The sequence below is a fragment of the Mus pahari genome, chromosome 19 (assembly GCF_900095145.1).
Source record: "Mus pahari chromosome 19, PAHARI_EIJ_v1.1, whole genome shotgun sequence".
In the NCBI taxonomy this organism is placed as follows: domain Eukaryota; kingdom Metazoa; phylum Chordata; class Mammalia; order Rodentia; family Muridae; genus Mus; species Mus pahari.
Window position 1 is genome coordinate 38,944,873 of NC_034608.1, and position 8,552 is coordinate 38,953,424.

The window sequence follows — 8,552 nt, forward strand, 5'->3', positions numbered from 1 at the left end:
TTGATAAGGTTAGAGGCAGCCAGAAAGTATGGCTCAGCACTGCGGTCAGAAGCCTGCGGGGCTCTGCCTTAAGGACTCTCACTCAGGAGAAGGAGTACCCTTGAGTATAACAGAGAAGAGTTGTAGGACCAATGCATATGAAACAGAGTTAGAGTGTATTTTTTAGAAGTTTTTAACAGTGAATTAAGCATGGGTATTTGTGGGGACCTAGAAAAATAACAGCGTTGGGTACGGACTTCTCAAGAGAGAGTCTCACATTGGGCATTTCAGTAGCCTTATAGATGATTGTTATAGCTTATGGAGCTAGATTTTCAAATAAACTACTATTTTTCTTTCTTTCTTTTTTCCTTTTCTTCCTTATTTTTTAAACTGTATTCAACACCAGGCTTCTAAAAATATTTTAAACATGAAACAACACATAGTTGACTAGAATTTGTTTGATAAATAAGATTTATAAATTCCTAAGCACTATTCCGACTGACAGAAATTGACTTAGATATGTGTCTGACCTCTTTGTCTCTGCCAACTTTGTTAACCCTTGGCTGTTTGGATAAACTGAGTCATATAAAAACACATGTATTCTGCAATGATGTATTACGATGAATCAAGAAAATAAGATTTCCAATCTATATTGATGGTTTTAGAAAACTCTTAGTCTCTCTATGGGCTGCATTTATTTTGATACTAAAAACTTCAGGAATTGGGATTTTATTTTTACTTTACCTATTTATTTATTTATTTATTTACTTCACATCTCAATTGCAGCCCTTCCCTCCTTTTCTGCCACACACACACACACACACACACACACACACACACACTGAGAGGAAGGAAAAAGTGCTGGTCTGACATGAGTTACATGAACTCAGGCAGTTACTCTATCCACTTTAACAGCGGTCTGGGTGGTCAACACCAGGAATGGCCCTATCCACTTTGCTCCCAAGTTTTCAGCCTGATGCCTCTTATCATATACCCAATCTCCAACTTGATATTCCTGTGGAATCTCTGGGGTGCCTGTGTTATACAGGGCACAAAGTTGAGGCCACAATTCCTAGTGGCTAATCTGGAAAGCTTGCAATCAGGCTTACCTGAGAAACAAAGGCTGGCCCATTATCTGAGCCAATGGTTGCTGTGGATGGCTGTCCTGCTTGCTCTCCCAGGAGAGGCTGTCTGGAATGAGGAATGAATCATGTACTCAGGTGACTTCTTGTGAGCTAATCCCCTAATGAATAAAGGAGCCAATCACTGGGCAAATTCGGTGGTACTTTTGGGTTGTACAGAAGAAGAGAGGAAGCATAGGAGAGTTAGGTCCTTTTTGGACAGGGACAGCATGATGGTAAGTAAGATGTAGCTGCTAGAGTTTCCTGGTACTATGGCTGATCTGTAAGGATTCGCCACCAGAGGAATCTAATTTTAATAAGGCTTACAAGATTAGGTTTTAGTTGTTGTTCCCAGAGATTGAGTTACCATTGTTTCTGAACTAAGTTTGTGTTGCAATTTTTTTCACATGGTGGCTCGTCTGGGTTCAAGAGAGAAAGGTATGGAGGCAAAGAGTGGGTTTGCCTGAGGCACATCATAAAGGCCATGGGGATCTGAAGCAAGGGGTTGGTTGGTTTGGTAGTAGCCCTCCAGTGGGAACCTAGTGAGCTGGGTGGAGAGATTGAGGAATTCTGAGCCAGAGTCTCCACAAGATAAAACAGGTCGGCTATTACCCACCAGTGCATAGCAGGCCAGGCTGCTGAGGCAGAGGCACAAGCGAGTGAACATGCTGGTTCATTTCATATTTCCTGCAACAGATGGTTTTAGGCATACCAAATCTAGGAAGTATGTCCTCTATTATCTTCTTCACAACCACCTGTGTGGTTTCTCTCTTGGGGAGGTAGGCTTCTACGCATCCAGAAAAAAAATATCTACAAAGACTAGGAAGTACTTATGCCAATATTTTCCTGGTCTGACTTCAGTAAAATCAACTTCCCAAAATACTCCAGGACAATGACCCCTTAGCCTTTTTCCTGGTGGCGCCTTGGTGGCATAGGCACTTGCCTTCTGACGAGCTTCACAATTTCTAGCTATCTTGTTTGTTAGATTTCCTAGATTTAAAATAACTACACCTGATCCCTTGATCACCTGCTCTAATTTTCTACTGTCAAGGTGGGTGTATCTGTGCCTTTGTGCAAACAGTTCAAGGGCCTTATGTTCTGGTAGGATGGGTTTTCCCTCCAGTGTCTTCCAATGTCCACTTTTGCCCAAATAGTTAGTGGTTCACCCTTTAATCAGCTTAAGCTAATGATCAGTATAGCCAGGTTGTGGCCAGCCCTTACACAAGTTCCAATCTGGGCTCCTGGGAAGTGGTTTGTCAGGAGGATAGTCTTTATTTCTTCCACTGCTACTTCCTTTGCCACCTTGTCTGTCTGGTGGTTCCCACTAGCTATGTGATCCTCACCCTTTTGGTGCCCAGGGCAATGGATTATACTTGCTTTTGCTAGTTTAAAAAGGGCATACAGTAGGGCAACAATCTCTGGTTTCTTCTTGAAGAGCTTGCCTTCTGAGGTTAGGAGTCCCTGTTGTTGATAAATATCCCCATGCATGTGTGCAGTCACGAAGTTGTATCTGCTATCTGTGTAGATGTTAATCCTCTTTCCAGTGGCAAGCTCTGAGCACCCTTGGTGAGGGTGATTAGTTCTAATGACTGAGTAGACATTCCAGGTGGTAACGCCTCTGCCCAGATTACTTGTGGGTCAGATACCATCTCAACTCCAGCCTTCCATTGGCCATCAAACCAAGAAGCTGCTCTCATCAGTTAACCACGTGACTTCCAATTCAGAAAGGGGCTGGTCAGTGACTGCATACTTCAGCAGGTATTTCCCAGCAATCCTGCAATGGGGCTTCCAGATCAAGAGCTGGGAGCAAAGAAGCAGGGTTGAGAGCACTGTGGGGGCTGTGAATGTGATCACTTCAGGATTGAGGAGAAGGGACTGAGAGTGGGTCATGTGGGCATTGGTTAACCATCTGTCTGGAGGCTGTTTTACCAAGCTCTCTATCATGTGGGAGGTTATGACTGATAGATTCTGTCCCATGGTCACCTTATCAGTTTTTTACCATAGCCACTACAGCTGCCACCATACAGAGAGACAGGGCAACCAGAGGGATGCTACTGGGTCAAGTTTTCTTTGGGATGTAGGCCACTAGCCTTTTGCAAGGGCCCAGTCTCTGTGTCACCACTCCCTTTGTGATCCCTTTGCAATCCCTTTGCTCTCCTCTACAAACAGTTGGAAGGGCTTTGTGAATATCAGGAAGTCTGAATGTCAGAGCTGACACCAGAGCTAACTTGATTGTGTCAGAAGCATCTTGTTCTTCCCCTCCCCAGAGGAACATTTGGTTGTTTTTGCTCAGAGAGTATAATGGGCTGACAATTTCTGCAAACCCTGGTATCCACAATTTACAAAACCTCTCAGACCCCAGAAACTCCCATACCCGTTGTGGGGGTCTTTGTTGGAGGGATGTGTAGTATGGTCTCCTTCCTGGCTGGGGATAGCCATCTCTGCCCATCCTCCAGGTAATATCCTATGTAGTTTACCCTCTTCTGGCAGATCTGGACCTTCTTTGAGGAGGTCCCATATCTTAGCTTCCCCAGTTCCTTTAACAATTGTTTAGTACCATCCAGATATTGTTCTCTGGTTTCAGTGGTGCTGAGGAGGTCATCTACATACTGCAAGAGTTACTTAGGGGTGTTTTTCTCCAAATTCATGTAGATCCTGGGAAGAGCCTCATCAAAGATGGTGGGTGAATTCTTAAACCCTTGCAGAAGCCGTGTCCATGTCAGTCGCATAGCCAGCCCTTTTTCATGATCTTTCCACTCAAAGTCAAAAATACTCTTGGCTCTTTGGACCATTGACAAGCAGAAAATGGTATCCTTCAGATCCAAGACTGTGTACTAGATTCTCTCTCAGATCTTACACAGGGTGACAGTCTTGAGTACCAGGCTTCTTTACAGGCAATAGGAATGTGTTCCAAGCAGAGAAGCACTTTTGCAGGACCTCCAGTTGTAGCAGCCTGTCAATGTGAGGCTTAATACCTTCTCATGCCTCCTGTATCAGCATGGGTCTATGTAAGTTCCACATACACAGGGACCTGCAGACAAGCGTGTCCTAGCCCGGCTATTTCAGCTGAAGCAAGAAGGAACTTTTCCAGCAACCAAGCAATATACTCTGTCTTTTGTGTTTTGATCTCAAAACAATTTGTATTCATCCTCCAGCTTATTTGTACAGGTTCTCAAGTGGGTGCCCTCAATTGAGAGCTCTCAGAAAGGAAGTGGATCTGAGCCCCCATCTCGAAGAGCAAATCTCTGCCGAGCAAGGGATGAGGCAGTCAGGGATGACCATGAATGAGTAGGGTACCTACCCCATGCCCAGGTCCACAACTCTTTGGGTAGGTCCAGTGACCCATTGGACCCATGATTTTTTGCTGGAGACTGGCTCATCAGCTTTGAGGAAAGCCGAGTGTTGGGTACCAGTATTCACCAAGAATTGAGTGGGTTTCCCACAGCACACAATAATAATGTGAGACTTCAACATCTCACTCTCATCAATGGGCAGATCATGGAAACACGAACTAAACAGAGACACTGTGAAACTAACAGAAGTTATAGACCAAATAGACTTTACAGATATCTATAGAACATTTTCTCCTAAAACAAAAGAATATACCTTCTTCTCAGCACCTCATGGTATCTTCTTTAAAACTGACCACAAAACAGACAACAGATATAAGAAGACTGAAATAATCCCATGCATCCTATCAGATCACCAGGGACTAAGGCTGGTCTTCAGTAGCAACAAAAACAACATAAAGCCTACATGCACATGGAAGCTGAACAATGCTCTCCTCAATGATAACTTGGACAAGGAAGAAATAAAGAAATTAAAGACTTTTTATAATTTAATGAAAATGAAACCACAACATACCCAAACTTATGGGACACATGAAAGCAGTGCTAAGAGAAAAACTCATAGCTCTACTGCCTCCCAAAAGAAACTGGAGAGAACATACACTAACAGCTTGACAGCACACCCGAAAGCTCTAAAACCGAAAGAAGCAAATACACCCAAGAGGAGTAGATGGCAGGAAGTAATCAAACTCAGGGTTGAAATCAACCATGTAGAAACAAAAAGACCTATACAAAGAATCAACCAGGAGCTGGTTCTTTGAGAAAATCAATAAGAGAGATAAATCCTTAGCCAGATGGCACAGAGACCATATCCAAATTAACAAAATTAGAAATGAAAAGGGAGATATGACAACAGAACCCAAGGAAATTCAAAAAAATCATCAGGTCCTACTGGAAAATCTGGATTAAGTAGACAATTTTCTAGACAGGTACCAAATACCAAAGTTAAATCAGGTTCAGATAAACCATCTAAACAGTCCCATAACCCCTAAAGAAATAGAGTCAGTCATTAAAATCCCCCAACCAAAAAATGCCCAGGACCAGATGGATTTAGTGCTGAATTCTATCAGACCTTCAATGAAGACCTAATACCAATAATACTCTTCAAACTATTCCACGAAATAGAAACATAAGGAACACTACCCAATTCGTTCTATGAAGCCACAGATATGCTGATGCAAATACCTCACAAAGACCCAGCAAAGAAAGAGAACTACAGACCAATTTCCTTTATAAATATCAATGCAAACATACTTAATAAAATTCTTGAAAACCAAATCCCAGAGCACATCAAAACGATCATTCACCATGATCAAGTAGACTTCATCCCAGGAAGGATGCAGGGATGGTTCAATATATGGAAATGTATCAGTACAGTCCACTACATAAACAAACTCAGTGAAAAAAACACATGATCATCTCATTAGATGCTGAAAAAGCATTTGACAAAATTCAACTTCCCTTCATGTTAAATGTCTTGGAAAGGCTTTTGGATGGTGATAGCATGAGAACAAGATGTAGCTACAAGTGTCTCCCAGTTTCAGTGGCGGACCTGTCGGATTTGCTGCCAGAGTGTTTAGATTCAGCAAGGCTTACAAGATTAGGATTTTAGTTGCTGAGCCCAGTGATTGAATTACCATCATTTCTGAACTAAGTTTGTGTTGTGTTTTCCTTCACCTGGTGGCTCATCCAGGTTCAAGAGAGAAAGGTACAGTGGCAAAGTATGGGTTTGCCTGAGATGCACCACAAAGGCTGTGGGGGATTTGAAGCCTGGGTGTAGCATGGTAACAACCCACCAGTGGAAACCTAGCAAGCTGTGTGGAGAGATTTTATAGCTCTGAGAGTCTCCTTGAGGTAAGAACTGGTAGGTGAGACCACTGGGGAAGTGAGTAACAGGGTGAAGCTCGGGAACTTGCTGATCTTTTTAATCTTTCCTACAACAGGGGGAAAACCAACATGTTGGCATGAATCCACAAGAAATTTAAGATTAGTAGCCTTAGAGTTAAAGTTTCATTTTCTAAGTAAGAGCAAGTTAGCACTGCATGAGTCATGTGACTCACTAGTTGGAATTGAAACAAAAAAAAGCCCTGACGTCCCCTGCTGTGGGGAATGGCAGGTTGCTCTGAGTTAGGACAAGAATGAAGTTGCCTACTTTTAAGGGCAGAGGGGGTTGAACTGTGAATTTATAAAATTGGGATTATTTGCTCTTAGGATAGATTTATATATGGATTTTGATAGAATCACTTGGGGAATTTTGCCTGTGGTTCATAACTAGGATAGGGAAAATTAGTCATTATCTTCAAGTAGAGAGGTCAGTGAACAGGTACTGATTAATAATGTCTGCTGCTCCTGGCAGAGAGCCAAATAGATAGAGGGCATAAGATGATGGGTGGCTGCTCTAGGTAGAGAGCTGAACAGAAAGGTGGTATAAAGATATGTTGCTCTAATATGTCTCACAGGATACTCAAATTCTGTCTAATGTGGGCTCCATGGGAATTCTGGGTTTAAATCCTGCTTTGACCAGTTGCCTCCTTATAAGCAGGTACATATAGAAGTGTGAATCAATTGTTTTGAAGATGGTATAAAAATATATTGCTCTAATATGCCTCACAAGATGCTCAAATTCTGTCTAACGTGGGCTCCGTGGGAATTCTGGGTTATTATCCTGCATGGCAAAACAGAAAAGGCCTAAGAATAGGCACATACAATATTTTGATTTACTTCATTTGTTTTGGATTGTATTAATTTTCAAAATGGTTGTGATGTTGAGTTTTGTGGTTATATTATTCCTCTGGGAGAGAGGTCAAAATAAAGTTTTTTCTGGTCACTGGTTCAAGGGTATGCCAATTTGGGAGAAAGGATTTATCTTTGTGTTTTTAGAAAAGGTGATTAGAGTCTATATACCTTCCAGAGTAATATGGATCAGATTTGATAGAGGGAGACCCCCCTAAAGAACCAGAGAATGAAACAAAAAGTCTATCTTTATATTGAAATTTTGTTTTGAGATTTGTATATTACAGAATATTCAGCCTTGTTGAATCTCCTTGTCAGACATGCTGAATGAACCTGCTTGAAATCCTGATGTCCTGGACTTTCAGCCCAGTCCAGTTAAGACGCAGATATCAGAGACTAAGCAATCCTATTTCCCCTCCCCTCCTCTCTCCCCTTCAAAATATGTCAACATACATATTCAGCTTGAAGAAGCTATGAAGAGCTGCCAACACAGTTCCCTGGACATTGGGGCTGGAGGGTGTTATTATAGATTGTCATTCTAGGGAATGTAGAAATGGTCATAATTGGAAAAGGGAGGAATAGCTATAATTGTTTGCATAGTTATAATTTCATTTGGTAGAAATCTTTTTAACTGTTACTAAACTGAAGTCATAATTTGATCAGGGAAGTCCCTATGGGGAATGTGAGGGAGACTTGAGGAAGGAAAGAGAAAGAGAGAAAGGGATTGAGGAGTAGAAAAAGGAGGGGGGAAAAAAAGTCTTGGAAAAGCCAGGAATTCAAGGCCCATACCTAAACATAATAAAAGCAATATACAGCAAACCAGTAGCCAACATCGAAGTAAATGGAGAGAAAATCGAAGCAATCTCACTAAAATCAAGGACTAGACAAGGCTGCCCACTTTCTCCCTACCTATTCAATAGAGTACTTGAAGTCCTAGCCAGAGCAATTCGACAACAAAAGGAGATCAAGGGGATACAAATTGGAAAGGAAGAAGTCAAAACATCATTATTTGCTGATATGATAGTATATATAAGTGGCCCTAAAAAGTGCACCAGAGAACTCAGTGCAATAGCTGGATATAAAATTGACTCAAACAAATCAGTGGCCTTTCTCTACACAAAGGATAAATGGGCTGATAAAGAAATTAGGGAAACAACACCCTTTACAATAGTCACAAATAATATAAAATACCTGGGTGTAACTCTAAGGAAGTAAAAGATCTGTATGATAAGAACATCAAGTCTCTGAAGAAAGAAATTGAAGAAGATCTCAGAAGATGGAAACATCTCCCATGCTCATGGATTGGCAGGATTAAAATAGTCAAAATGGCTATCCTGCCTAAAGCAATCTCCTTCAAAATTCCAACTCAATT